Below are 14,298 nucleotides of genomic sequence, written 5' to 3'. Positions count from 1 at the left end.
ATTAATGTATTTCTTTTCCCATTATACTCTCAGCTGGTTTCGGCTCACCATTTTAATACTAACCACAAACACACAGGTCCTAGTGTGTAGTGATGCTCAGCAAATATTTGTTGAAAAGACTGAATGATGAGAAAAGAATAGCAAGATCAACTTCATTTATTTCACTATTTTACCCAGTTCAAACCATGCTACAGATTTTCAGGAAGAGCTAATATTATCTATTTCATCCTTCAGGGGTCTTGAATAATTTCCAATTTGGTTACTTTTTAATATCATCAAACAAGTTCCACAGTTGTTTTTAAATGTTAAAAACAAGGTGCTATACCCCTAGAAATGAATGTCTATTCATTGGAACTCATATTTCTCTTAAACAGACATTCAGATACAATCCATAAGTCAACAAGTGGGTTTTTGTCATCAGTAAAAGGAGAAAATTCCATAGGAAGAATTCCGTTTTGAAAGAGATAAATTTCCTTGCCCAAATCAGAGGGAAGCTGACTCAGTGCCAGGTCCTGAAAGGATTCATTAAAATTTCTTTATTAATATGTAACTATTGGAGAGTGGACTGAAAACAGGACACTGAATTACAGTAGGAAAACAGTCAAATTAGAGAAGGCTAACATAGCTGAGACTCCTCTATCTGAGAAAAGTATCATGATGATCAAATTAAAATGTTATAATAATATAAAAACATAAAACATCCTATTGATTTTCCTGGGGTCAATCTGATGAAAGCTTTTAAAACTAAAAACGCTTTTAAAACTAAGCATATTCTTTACATCAAATCAAATAATTGCTAAATCCAATACTTCCATTTAAAAAATGATATGGTTCCTCTGAAAAGAAATTTGTAGTTAAGGAAATGTGACATTTTGGCGGACTTGTAATTTTGTAATTTGTAATTTTTATTACAAATAAATAAAATATTGTAGTTTGTAATTTTTATTACAAACATATACATTGTGTTTTCTCCCAAAGAATCTTATGGTTATATTTATACACACAGACTTGTTGGGAACATGCCACTTAATTTATTCAAGCTATTTGTCAGTAACTGGATATTGGATATTTTAAAGAACTTACCATTTTGGTTGAATTCCATAATAAATTGGTGAGTTATTTCCTAAACAAATGTATTGTGGTAGAAATTCAGCTGATCTCTTTTAAAGCCTGAAACATATAGGAAAATTAATAACTACTTATAAACATAGAAACCAATGAAGGATAACTCATCTTTTGCATTTACTTGTCATTCTAACACAGAATTTTAGAATATTCTATATCCTTTGGAATTTTATCCTTGATTAGCAATTACTAATCTAGCAATTTAGAAATAAGTTTCTAAGATTTATTTAGAAAAGTAGATAAATACTGCTTCTTTTTTCCTTAAATATTAAGCAGTTCTAACTTTTGATTCATCTTCAAGATAAGTTGAGGACAAATATAAAACCTCAGAGATGTATTTTTAAAGGTAGAGTTTTTATCTTTAGTCTAATTTAGGATCTCTGGGATAAACAAGATATTTTACATATACCGCTAGGAATAATTGATAGTTCAAGATTCTGTGTGTTATACTTGTTAAAATATTTGCATTCAAAAGCAAAGTCAGAGTTGCAGCTCAAGGCTATATGTATATCTTTCCTAAGGAACACAAGACATAAATAGCATTTCAACTGTAATTGTTTTGAAATCATAAATTTAAAGACACAGACCTGCATTTTGAAAAAAGAGGCCACTGTCTTATTCATTCAAGTTTTTGCACAGAGTGTATGCATGTGCCACACACCGTGGCAGGTATTGGATATAAAGGTAAGTTTGAGTGCCTGTCCTTAAGAAACTTGAAGTCTAGTGAGGGGATACTAACTGTAGCTAGGTAATTGCAATGCAGTGTAAGAAGTACTGTGATTGGAGTACTGGGCTACTGGGAGCTAGCAGGAAGAGCTCCGGACTCGTTATTAGTGATAGTCACTGAGATTCTTTCTGGGTCTTCTCCTTGGCTTGGACTTCTTTACTTCTTTAAAGTTAGGCATGACTTACTTTGGCTAGTGAAATACGAATAGAAGTAACACAAGTCATATCTAGGTGGACAGCTCTTTTCCTTCTTGGTGACTGGCATTGAGTACGAGTAGGCTCCATTGGGCTCGGAACACCGGGAGAGGCTGGCATGGAGCAGAACTCCCAGTTATCCGCTATGGAAATACAGTATGCATCAGAAATAAACCTTTATTCTTCTTTAAGCCACTGAGATTTGGAGGATGTTTTTTATTGCGGCACAACCTAACCTATACAGACTGCTACATACTTTACTCCATCCAAAATGGGAGAATGAGAAAAGTTTCCCAGTGTGCACAAGGCTAAGCTGAGACCTGAAGGATGAATAAGAGTCGTCCAGGTAAAAAAATCATGTTTTGAGAAGAGGTTTTTGTTTGTTCAATTTACAAATGGAGAGAAGTAGTCCAACAGAGAAACTGGAGATTACTCTGAGTAGGGCTCATAATAATTGCTTACCAAGGATAAAATTCCAAAAGATTTCTGACAGGTTTATTTGGGCTCTTGCACATAGAAAGGAGAAATGAAGAACCAAATTTCTGTGTAGCAAAATAATGGCAACTGTTCTTTATGGAAAATTCACCTGCAAAGTACAAACTAGCTCTCCTTTTTCCAGAAGGGGTATTTATATTCGTTAGTCACTTATATCCTTGCCTTGATTTGTATTTGCTTCTTTACATATAGACTCAAATGAATTTTTCATCTTGTCCAAGTTATTTATGTCTCTGTCTTTGCGTGTCTACTAGATTGTATGTTCCTTGAAGGCAAAGCCCATGTCATTTTCATTTTTATGCATTGAAGGGACTCAAATTCCTATTAAGACAGCTGCCATTATTATTAAAGGAATCTAAAAGTAGACCACAACCATGGCTAGCTTCGAAATAACTGCTTTAAAATGGAGCTAAATCTCTGTGCACGGTTGGGGGTATATCCATTAAAAAATGCTCCAATACATGCTGAGGTCTTTGGATGACAGTGAAGGCTACGGACTCACAGAATTCACTGCCCACGAACTAGATTGTAGGGCCACGTCTTCCTTGTGAGCCCTGGGGTTTAACTTTCACAGTCTTGGTTTCTAAACTTGTGAACTGCATGGAAAGCCTGCCCTACTCACCTCTCAGGAATGTTGTGGGACCCAAATGACAACTCAGGACTTTAAAGTGCTGTAAAATATGATGTAGTATTCATGTTACTGCTGTTAGCAGCACGATTCATGGATCCTTAGGGGAAGTGGGTGTTATGTAAAACCTGTGCAGTCGGTTAGACCTGGGTTTGAATCCTTTCCCCATCACTTAATAGTTGTGTAATGTTGGTCAAGCAACAAAATCCCAGCACATCACCAATTTTTCATTGATTTAAACTAGAATATTTTTCTTATACTAATATTCTTAGAGAAGAAGCCTGGCATATTAGAAGGCAAGCCTTGAGCTCTGAAATAGAATTCACATCCCACCTCCACCACTTATTAGATATATGATCTTGAGTGAGTTCATTTACATCCTAAAGCTTTAATGTCCAGGTATAAAATGGGGAGGGTATTATCCAGTTTCCCAAGGGTAAGAGACCACTTGAAGTAGAAAGTGCTGACTTATTATGCCTTTGTTTACCATAGAGCAAAATTCATCCCTAAAAATTCTGAATCCAAGCTATTCATGGAAAAAGCCCAGTGACACTCAGCCTAGAGGATCGTTCCATTATCCCAACATAGAGAAAATGACTGAATAAACTTAAACCTAAACCTTGCGTCAATTTGTGACTCACCCGGCCAGACAAGATTCCTATTTACCGGGAGGTACCGAAGGCATCTCATCACACCCCATTTCCTCATCTTCCCCTTTCTTTCCTTTCCATGGAACAACAGTGACTTGTCTTCCCCAGGGTTGTATAATACATGGAGTTTTAGGAGAGAAAAAAAGAGATATTGGCTACATTCTAATAAAAAGCATAGCACTCTATGGTCAATACAGTCACATTTTTAGCTGTTTTCTTAAGTATACAATCTTGGCCCAATAAAATTGCACGCTGTGGTCACTGTCATGGTCTATCCAGCTTGCGGCTGGATTAACTGCTCTAGAGGAGGTGAGCAGCAGATTCTCCAGTGTGCAAGCCTCTCCTCACACGTAACCTCTGAGGTCTGGTCTCAAAGAAACTGTGTAAGTGAACTCACTGAGTGTGGTTTGTGCACCAGTAGCTCTGGCATTGCCCAGGATCTTGTTGGAAATGCAGACTCTTGGGTTCTACCCCAGACCTACTGAACTAGACCTACATTTTAACAAGATTCATGTGCACTTGAAAATTTGTGAAGCAATGCCCTAGAACATGCCTGACACCAGGTACTAAAGACAGCCATTCTTTAGGATGTACTGGAGAAAACCCCACAAATCTCTTAACTAAAATTCCTAAATTACACAAGATATTCAATTAAAGAAGCTCTGGTCTGCCTGCCCTACCACACTTGGAGTGTGTGTTTCTCCAAGTATAATAAAGACATTTTTCACTTTGTAAAGAAAGATCTTCAGATTTCAAAAGTGCCTCAAATCATATAGCTATGCATTTGCGTAAATGTAAAATAACCTTCCTTTTTTGTAACTATTGGTTTTGGCTGATAGAAGTCCTGCATACAATCATAGTTCAGAAAAATTACCATACCTTAATGAGAACTTTAAGATGAAGGAAGACATTTCAGTCAAATGATAGTGAAATTGATATGATCAAAATGAAATATGTGGCATATTTATCTAATCAGCTAGAGCTGCAATCTCTAACCACAGTCATTTACAGCTCAATCAACTCATCTAGTCATTATCAGCTAATGATACAATGAGTGATTACCCCCACATTGAGATAATAAGTGAGTTCATGGAAATCAGCACTTCTATTATAAAGTGTGACAGGTAGGACTGAAAATAAGGTCTTTGAATGCATTTAGTGCCTGGCTTACCTGACAAAAATTTAATAGGGAAAAAAATGGAAGTGCATAGTTATAAGAAGAGGTCCATCCCGTTTGGAAAGCAACTTAGCCATTTGTATCAAGAATCATCAATATGTTCACACTTTTGCACCATGTAAATTTTCTTTTAGTTTGAAACAATATCAAACTTTCAAAAATTGCAACTGGAGTACAAAGAACTTTTCCTATACCATTTGAGAGTAAGTTGCTGTTATGATATTTTATTATCCAAGAGTATTTTAGGGTAAATTTCCTACAAATGAATATATTCTCCTACATAACCAAACTACAACCATCAAAATTAGGAAATTAACATTAGTATATTACTATAATCTAGTCCTCACACTCTATTCAAGGTTCGTCAATTGTCTCTATAAAGTCTTTATAATAAAAGGATCCAGATCAGAATCACATGTTGGTTTTAGTTGTCATGGCTAAAGATAGATATATAGCTACCAGTGGGTTCAAAAGAAAGGACTGTGACCTGAGACTCTTATCTTCAGTGCAAAAGACTCAGAAACAAATAATCAGAAATTCAAGTATTTTGAACCCACCAATAACATATATCTCTTTTAAAAGTAAAAATATTTTGATTAAAAAGTGAATCAAAATAAAGAACTCAAGAATAGATAAGATGCAGTATAGAAGATATGGTATGTATATCTACATATTAAACCATGAGTATAAATCGATACTTTCAATTTGAATCTGATACCACATGGTTTGTTGTAGTTTTCTCTTTATCAGTAATTCCCTTCTTCGACAATGAAAAATTAGGCTCCCATTTATTGTTAGTATATTTACTAATTGGATTAATCCATTTGTGCGTAACCAGTCACTGCCACTACCTTTGTTCCCACGGGGACACCCTAATCATCCTTCTCTCACTCTCCAGGGCTTTTCCCACCCTACCTACTATGCTTTGCCCCATGTAATAGTTTTTATGTGTAGCATACTTTATGTATTCGGAGTTCAATTTCTTTATTTTCTGGGAATTTTAAGGCTATTTAACTTATAGGACCTTATTTAATTTCTATAAGCCAATCAGAACAGAGTGCCTTAATTTAAAATACTTCATAATCTAATTTATTAATGACTCCAGAGATAGGAAAACATTTCACATTCATACTATGAGAACGTAAAAGACTTTCTGAATTATACATACATAGATACACATACTTATAGGGAGCATATGTCTTCAGTTTCGACAATTTTATGCAGCCTAATTACCCATCAATAAGGAAATGATTAAATAATGGTAAATACATAAATTATTAGGCAGTCACTAAAAATTTGGTTGAGGATCTCTTAGTTAAGAGGGCAATTTGAGCACATACGTAGACTCTAAGTCAGAGCAACAAAAGCTGGAGGCAAGGGCGTGCTATGATTTCAGTGACCAAATATTCCAGTTTACCTGGGACAGTCCCAGTTTACCTTTGTTGTTTTGTAATTATCTCTCTCTCTCGTTCTCTTCTTTTTGCTTTCAAAATTATCTCAGTTTAGATGATAAATTATTTGGTCCCTCTAGCTATTATTGGTTGGCCTTAGGGTGAAGGGATCAAATCTCAATCTCAGTAATTTCTCTAGGAAACGTCCAAGAAGAGTAAACCACAAATAATAGAACTCTTTCTGTAGTGTTTCCACCCAAGGTCAAAGCAGTGGCTGGCACATTATAAGCACTCAAAAATGTTAGCTATTATCGTTGTTATTATTATGTTTGATGTGACTAGACAAGCTGAGCAAATATACAGCACTGCTGTGGCTGACTCTTTATGAGGGCAACCTTGGACTTGGGGAGCTGCCTGGAGTACTCTGGGCGGCCATAACTAAGATGTAGACAAAACTCATGGGCACAGAGGTGAAGCTCCCTGCTGTAACTATTCCTGCTATAGCTTATTCATTATTTTCCACTGGCTTCCAGACATAAGAAAACTACAGCACATTTAAACATTTTTTTTTTCTCCATTTGTTTGGGCTAAAATGTTTGAATAGGGATCTCAACAATTTCAGACTTATCTGAACTCATAAAAGCAGACCAGCGCGTATACTGTGAAAAACAATTGAAAAGACAGAGCAGTTCAAGAGAAGGGGACACATCTTAGCAATCAATTTGTCTCTTATTACTCAAGCAACAAGATAAAATTGAAACCTTCAAATAAATGGTCTTGTCAAGATTCAGGAAGAGTTTGAATCATAAAGCTAGAGAAGACATGACTAGAGCCTGTGCCAAAAAATTCAGCCCAAGAAAGAGATTATAATGATAAAAAAAATGAATGCTAAATTAAAAACTAAAATGGAGGCAGCAAACTACAGACAATGAAGGAAATTGATAGCTATACATGTTCTCCCATGACTTAGAAGAGATTTACCAGGATAGAAGAGATTGACATTGAAGAGAGATACCAAAAATTCAAAACATTTATACAAGGAATTCTAGACTAAGAAGACATAGCAGACAGGAGAGAAGTAATAATAAAAAATATAATAGAAGACAACTTCCATCAGCTGATAAAAGACTTGAATATTCAAAGCAAAAGAGTTAATTGAGTGGCTGGCAAATTAGTGAAGAAACACATACCTAGACAGGTTTTGTTGTATTTTTGAAAAAAAATTCCTATAACTACTTACAAAGTAAAACAAAAGGTCAAATTTCTTTACTACAACACTAAATTTGATAAGACAATGGAGCAAAAGCTACCAGTGGGTTCAAAAGAAAGGACTGTGACCTGAGACTCTTATCTTCAGTGCAAAAGACTCAGAAACAAATAATCAGAAATTCAAGTATTTTGAACCTACCAATAACATATATCTCTTTTAAAAGTAAAAATATTTTGATTAAAAAGTGAATCAAAATAAAGAACTCAAGAATAGATAAGATGCAGTATAGAAGAAATGGTAGAATGAACAGAGACAATGCAAATGTTAAAAAGCATTCTTTAAATGAAAACTCATAGACACAGGTTACCAGAGGGTAAAGGGCGGTGGGTAGAAGATGAAGGTAAAAGGGATCAAATATATGTTGATGGATAAAGAACTGACTCTGGGTGGTGAGCACACAATGTGATATATAGATGATGTATTATAGAATTGTACACCTGAAACCTATGTAACTTTACTAACAATTGTCACCCCAATAAACTTTAATTTAAAAAAAAAGCATTCTTTAAGAACTTCACAGTGTAAAAGTAGTAATAATAAGAATCTAGGTCTATTTTACAAAACAAGGCAATGGCCCATACTTCTTGAAGGGTTTAGGGGTAGTTCTAACTACAAGTAGGATTATACAGATTTGCTTTTTCTTCTTTAGAATCTGTACAACCCAGTCCTAGGGTTGGAAAACTATAAAGGAAAGAATAGCTCCATGGTTACCTGTTAGAACCAGAAGTTACCTTCATGAAAGAGATCTAAGCCAATTGGTTTACCCACAAGAATGCAATTGTTTAAAGGAATTTTATTAGTAGATTTGCTTAGGGATTATGGCCATTAAAAATATACATATATTGGGGCCGGCCTGGTGGCTCAGGCGGTTGTAGCTCTGTGCTCCTAACTCTGAAGGCTGCCGGTTCAATTCCCACATGGGCCAGTGGGCTCTCAACCACAAGGTTGCTGGTTCAACTCCTTGAGTCCCTGCAACTAGCAACAGCAACTGGACCTGGAGCTGAGCTGCGCCTTCCGCAACTAAGACTGAAAAGACAACTTGAAAGCTGAACGGCACCCTCTACAACTAAGATGAAAGGACAACAACTTGACTTGGAAAAAAGTCCTGGAAGTACACACTGTTCCCCAATAAAGTCCTGTTCCCCTTACCCAATAAAACATATATATATATATACATATATATACATATATACATATATATATATATATATATATTCAAAATTAGAGTTACTGTTGCCTGTCATCATTACCCTGCCCAAGTATTCTTAAAAAAAATATAATTGGGTGATTTTCCATTTTATTAGGAAATATCAATGATGGATAAACTGAGACACTTAAAAGTTTATAATTTATTCCTAGCGTGTTTTAGAATCATTAAATGAAAGATTCTTAAAAAAAAAAAAAAAAAGAATCTAGGTCTAAAATCTTTGATCACACCAAGAAAAGAAGCAAGACGGAGGGAGAGAAAGGAAGTAAAATTATGGCAAATTTCACAACTTTTATAAGAAAAAGTTAATATATATTTTAATGATTGATATTGATAAAGAAACAGGCTCAAACAATTTTAGAAAATTTAGACAATTCAAAAAATTTGTAGTTACAGTAACAAATATACAGAAAAAACACTAGTATAAAAAGAAACATCATGGAAAATATCTTGACAAATGACAACAATAAATAGATAAGAATAGGTAGTCGCAAAAGCAACTTAATTGATTCAAAAAGAGTTAAAATTTGATTCATGATTTACATATAACATTAAGTATATCACAGATATATGTTGACATTGTAAGATAAGATGACATCCTCGTGACCACTGGATAGATATATGACAGCCTCGTGACACAGGAGGTGATGCTCGGTGAATGAGCAGTAGTGACACTGAATGTATATACATTAGGTATTTTCTCATGCCATTGCCTGGCATTCTCAGATATAACAGATAATAGCTCAAAAACAGATACAAATAATAACTATTACATTTGTTTAATATTTTTCTTACATATACACTTAAAGTTTTAATAAAAATATCTCCAATATCAATTTTTTCCCCCAATTTTAGCAGAACATTTATTATCATTTCATGAAACATTAATTATCTGTGGAACACAGTTTAAGACATTCTGCTTAAATATATAGGAAGATCTTACAAATCAACAAGAGAATGATGGATACTTTCAATTAAAAAAATGGTCAAAGAACACTAACAGGTAACTAATGAAATAATAAAATTGGCCAAACATCATGAAATATATTCAATCTTCTAAATAAATACGGACATTAAATTGAAATATGATTTTCCACTTGTTAAGTGTACAGTGATTATGTGTTATTCTCCCTACCAGCAAAGGTACTGCTCTTACACTGTTGATGAAAATATAAAGCAGTACAAACTTTTGGAGTACAATTTAACATCATTAATGTTAAAAATCTTCAGGGGTGGCCAGATGGCTCAGTTGGTTAGAGTGCGAGCTCTCAACAACAAGGTTGCCGGTTTATTTCTTTGTGCTGTGTTTATTTCTCTTTTTCAAATAGTATTTTTTAAAACCATGAATAATCATTGTTGAGATTCTGTAAAATAAACTGACAATATGAATAAGAGCATTAAAATACTTTTACTATTTGATTTAGCAGTAACCTGGGATAGAACAAATATGAAGTGCACACAAATGTTTATAAGCCATAATATTACTTAAAATATTATTTATAGTAGTGAAAAACCAGAAACAACTCAAAAGTTCAACAATATGAGTTTGGTTAAATAAATTGTGATACTGTCATGTTATAAAATATTAGGCAGTTGTTAAAATATGTAATCCAATAATTTTTAAGAACATTGGAGAAATACTTATGATACAAGCAACAAAATCTGGCTATTAAATTTATATAATCCATTGTGTAAACATATATTCTATATATAATATATAGAAATATACTGAGAAATACTGAAAGAGAATGCACTAAAATTTAGCAATGATTATAGCCAAGTGATTTTAAATTTTCTTCACTATATTTCCCTGACTTTCCCCAAACCTTTTAATAATAAAAAATGAAATAATATAGCTGAGAAAAGTGAAAAGATGGTTATAAAAATTGTGCAGCCACATGAAGATCATGCATGATGAATTGAAAACGTAAAAGACAAAATTAGAGGTACACTCTGTGGTACAGACTGAATATTTGTGAAGCCCTAACACCTAGTATGGCAGTATTTGGAGAAGGAGACTCTTGGGATGTAATTAAGATTAAATGAGGTCGTAAGGGTGGGACCTGATCCACTAGGATTAGTGTCCTTGTAAGAGATCCATAATCTCCTTCTCATTCCCAGAGCGCACACCAAGGAAATGACATAATACGAAGGTGGCCAGGAAAAGAGGCCTCACCAGAAACTGAATTGGCCAGAATCTTGATCTTGGAATTCTAGCCTCCAGAACTGTGAGAAATAAATGTCTACTGTTTCAGCCACCCCGTCTATGTCATTTTGCTCTGATAGCCTGAGCAGACACTAGGTTAACAACATGTGTCTTTTTTAAATGGAAGGAAACGCTCCACAGAGAAATCGCTTCTGGAATACCTTCTTCTCCTGTTTCTAAAGACAACAGGAAGATAGTGATTTAGCAGGTGATGAATCGTGGGTCCTGAGAACAGGTCTTACTGCTTCTGTTGGAGCATGAGCTCAAGGTGAGCCACCAGGGTGGGGCCCCACGCCTGGAGCATCATGTTCAGTGTTGGTGACTGATTTTAAAGGAGGTCAATGGCCCAGACACACATTCAGAGGCAATTAACTAGGTCTGGGAAGGCTCTTCCAGAAAGCATGACTGGGCTGGTGCTGTGGAGAGGGAACAGTGCCTTCAAGGCATAACACGGAACACCTTTGGCACTCTTCTCCGCCTCTAAGATTCGCTTAGAAACTCTTCAAAGAACAGATAGGCATTTTAGTGATTATACGTCAGGCTTCAATTTTCTTCATCCTGTTCCATTCTAAGTTAAAGACAGAATAGAGGATTTCATTTTCCATTTTTGTAAAATAAATTAGTAAAGGAACAAAGGTGTCACACATAATCTTATTATCTGACAGAACACAAAAGTCACTGCAGACTTTGAGACTCCAGTGAGCAGGCAAGCATGAGGGCAGGTCCGGGAGGAAAGATGGTAAATGTTTGCGCACGATTGAATGGGCTGCCTCTCATGGTGTCAACATTAATGTGTTCTTTATAAAAATCTCAAGACTTTTTCATTAAGTGGATAAAATCCAAATAATCATGTAACCTATGCTTTTGCCAATTAGCCACAAACCATCTGATTTCTCACCAAGTACTTGATTATTTTACCTACATGTAAATGTTACTGACCAAATATCTATCTATCTATCTATCTATCTATCTATCTATCTATCTATCTATCTATCTATCTTAGATATATAGATATAGATATATATCTAATCAAAGGCCATGGAAATTCTGACCCCTGCAGCAAGTATTAAATTGGTTCACTTCATGTGCTATGCTTGATAAATCATTACACTCTAGAGCCTGATGACTCACAAGTGACTCAATTAGATGCACAGATGTAGTAGCAATGTTTTAAAGTTGTCTGCACTTGACTTCATTCTTTTAAATCAACAACCAACAGAGGCAGTGAAGAAAAAGGAAACCTCATACACTGTTGTTAGGAATGCAAATTGGTGTAGCCACTATGGAAGGCAGTGTGGAGGTTTCTCAAAAAATTAAGAATAGAATTACCATATGACCCAGCAATCCTTCTCCTGGGTATATACCCCAAAAATCAGAAAACAATTATCCATAAAGATATATGTGCTCCAATGTTCACTGCAGCTTTATTTACAGTGGCCAAGTCATGGAAACAACCAAAGTATCCTTCGATAGATGAATGGATAAAGAAGTTGTGGTATATATATACAATGGAATACTACTCTGCCATAAAAAAAGATGAAATAGTGCCATTTGTAAAAACATGGATGGATCTTGAGAATATTATGCTAAGCGAAATAAGTCAGACAGAAAAAGTCAAGAGCCATATGACTTCACTGATATGTGGGAAAGAAAACTGAAAGCAACAAAGGAACAAGACAAACAAATAAAGAAACAAAAACTCATAGACACAGACAATAGTTTATTGGTTACCAGAGGGTAAAGGGGCATTGGTAGAAGAAGGTAAAAGGGATCAAATATTTGGTGATGGAAGGAGAACTGTACCTGGGTGGTGAACACGCAGATGTATTACAGAGTTGTACACTTGAAACCTATGTCATTTTGCTAACCACTGTCACCCCAATAAAATTTAATAAAAAGAAAAATCAATGACCAACTCATTCAGCCCCCTAAAATCTACCTAATCTAATCAATAGAAATCTTTCCTTCTATACTCCAGAGCAGATATGAGGGCAACCGTCCCTCCTGGGTAGTTACATAAAGCAAACATGAGAACTTTTGTGGAATAAATCTTTCTTATAACCAGCTTCTTCTCACACTAGGCTTCTCCTCATGTTGTGATGATTCTTGCATTTATGTGGAATCTTCCTCATTACTTGTCCCATCTCTTCCTCCACCCCTGCCCATAACGGGACCTGGTCCTCCAGAACCTTATCAAATGAGTTAAGGAGAGCTTGATGACAGTGAGGGGCTTGATGCTGGATGCCAAATCCTGCCCAAAGAGAAGCAATTGGAACCTCTGATGTCTCTTAGGCCATGGAATTGACCGCTTGAGGGAACAATGCAAATGTAATGTTCTGGCAACGTAATTTGGTATTTAGGAAAATTTATTCCTGTCTTGAGAAGTGTTTGATTTGTCGAATTTTTACCACTTACAAAAGATTGTAAATTCCTCAACAGTAAAGATGGTTTCATGCATTCCTGTTGTACATACTACCTATAGTACATACTAGATCTGTATAGACATATACTATATACAGAGTGGGACGTGACATAAATACCCCCGTCAATTGTTAAGTTGAAAAGAATTTTCTGTCTGACTCAGTAAAATATTTTATATTACTATTTTTGTCCAGTGAATTAAATGAACACAAGAGAGAACTGGTGGTTTTCAGGCAATGAAGATTCTTTCCTTGTTCACCTACTGTATGTTCCTTATTACAACAGTGTGCTTGTGTGTGTGTGTGTGTGTGTGTGTGTATACGCACATGTGCATGGGCATGCCTGTACGTGCACACACAAGGTAAACTCTCAGACAGCCTAAATGACAACAGCATCTAGTTTCTCTGAGAGCTTACGTCTGAAACAGTTGGCTGCAACTTACCTAAATGACAGCATTCTGACTGTCCATTGCTTCAATAACCATTAAAAGAGGCTGTTTTGCTTGAACAAAAGTTAAACCATTGGGCTAATAGTATGGAGCTCCTTCTCATGCATAGCGAACCGGACCAAGTTCCCTGAAACGGTTGTGTTATGAACAGCTTCCACTACACACAACAAGCTCTATAAAAAGCCCTCAACGCTCCCTTTCCAGCACCCTGAGAATCTCTCTGGGAACAGCTGAATCCTTCTTATAATCTTTGCACTGGTTTGTAGTTCCTCTCGTTGCTGCCTTTCCATCCACCTCCTTTGGACCTGTACTTTGTTTGCACTGTCTATTTGGTACAAGACCAACACTTATGCTTGGAT

The sequence above is a fragment of the Rhinolophus ferrumequinum genome, chromosome 6 (assembly GCF_004115265.2).
Source record: "Rhinolophus ferrumequinum isolate MPI-CBG mRhiFer1 chromosome 6, mRhiFer1_v1.p, whole genome shotgun sequence".
NCBI classification, from domain to species: Eukaryota; Metazoa; Chordata; class Mammalia; order Chiroptera; family Rhinolophidae; genus Rhinolophus; species Rhinolophus ferrumequinum.
This window is presented reverse-complemented; position numbering follows the sequence as displayed.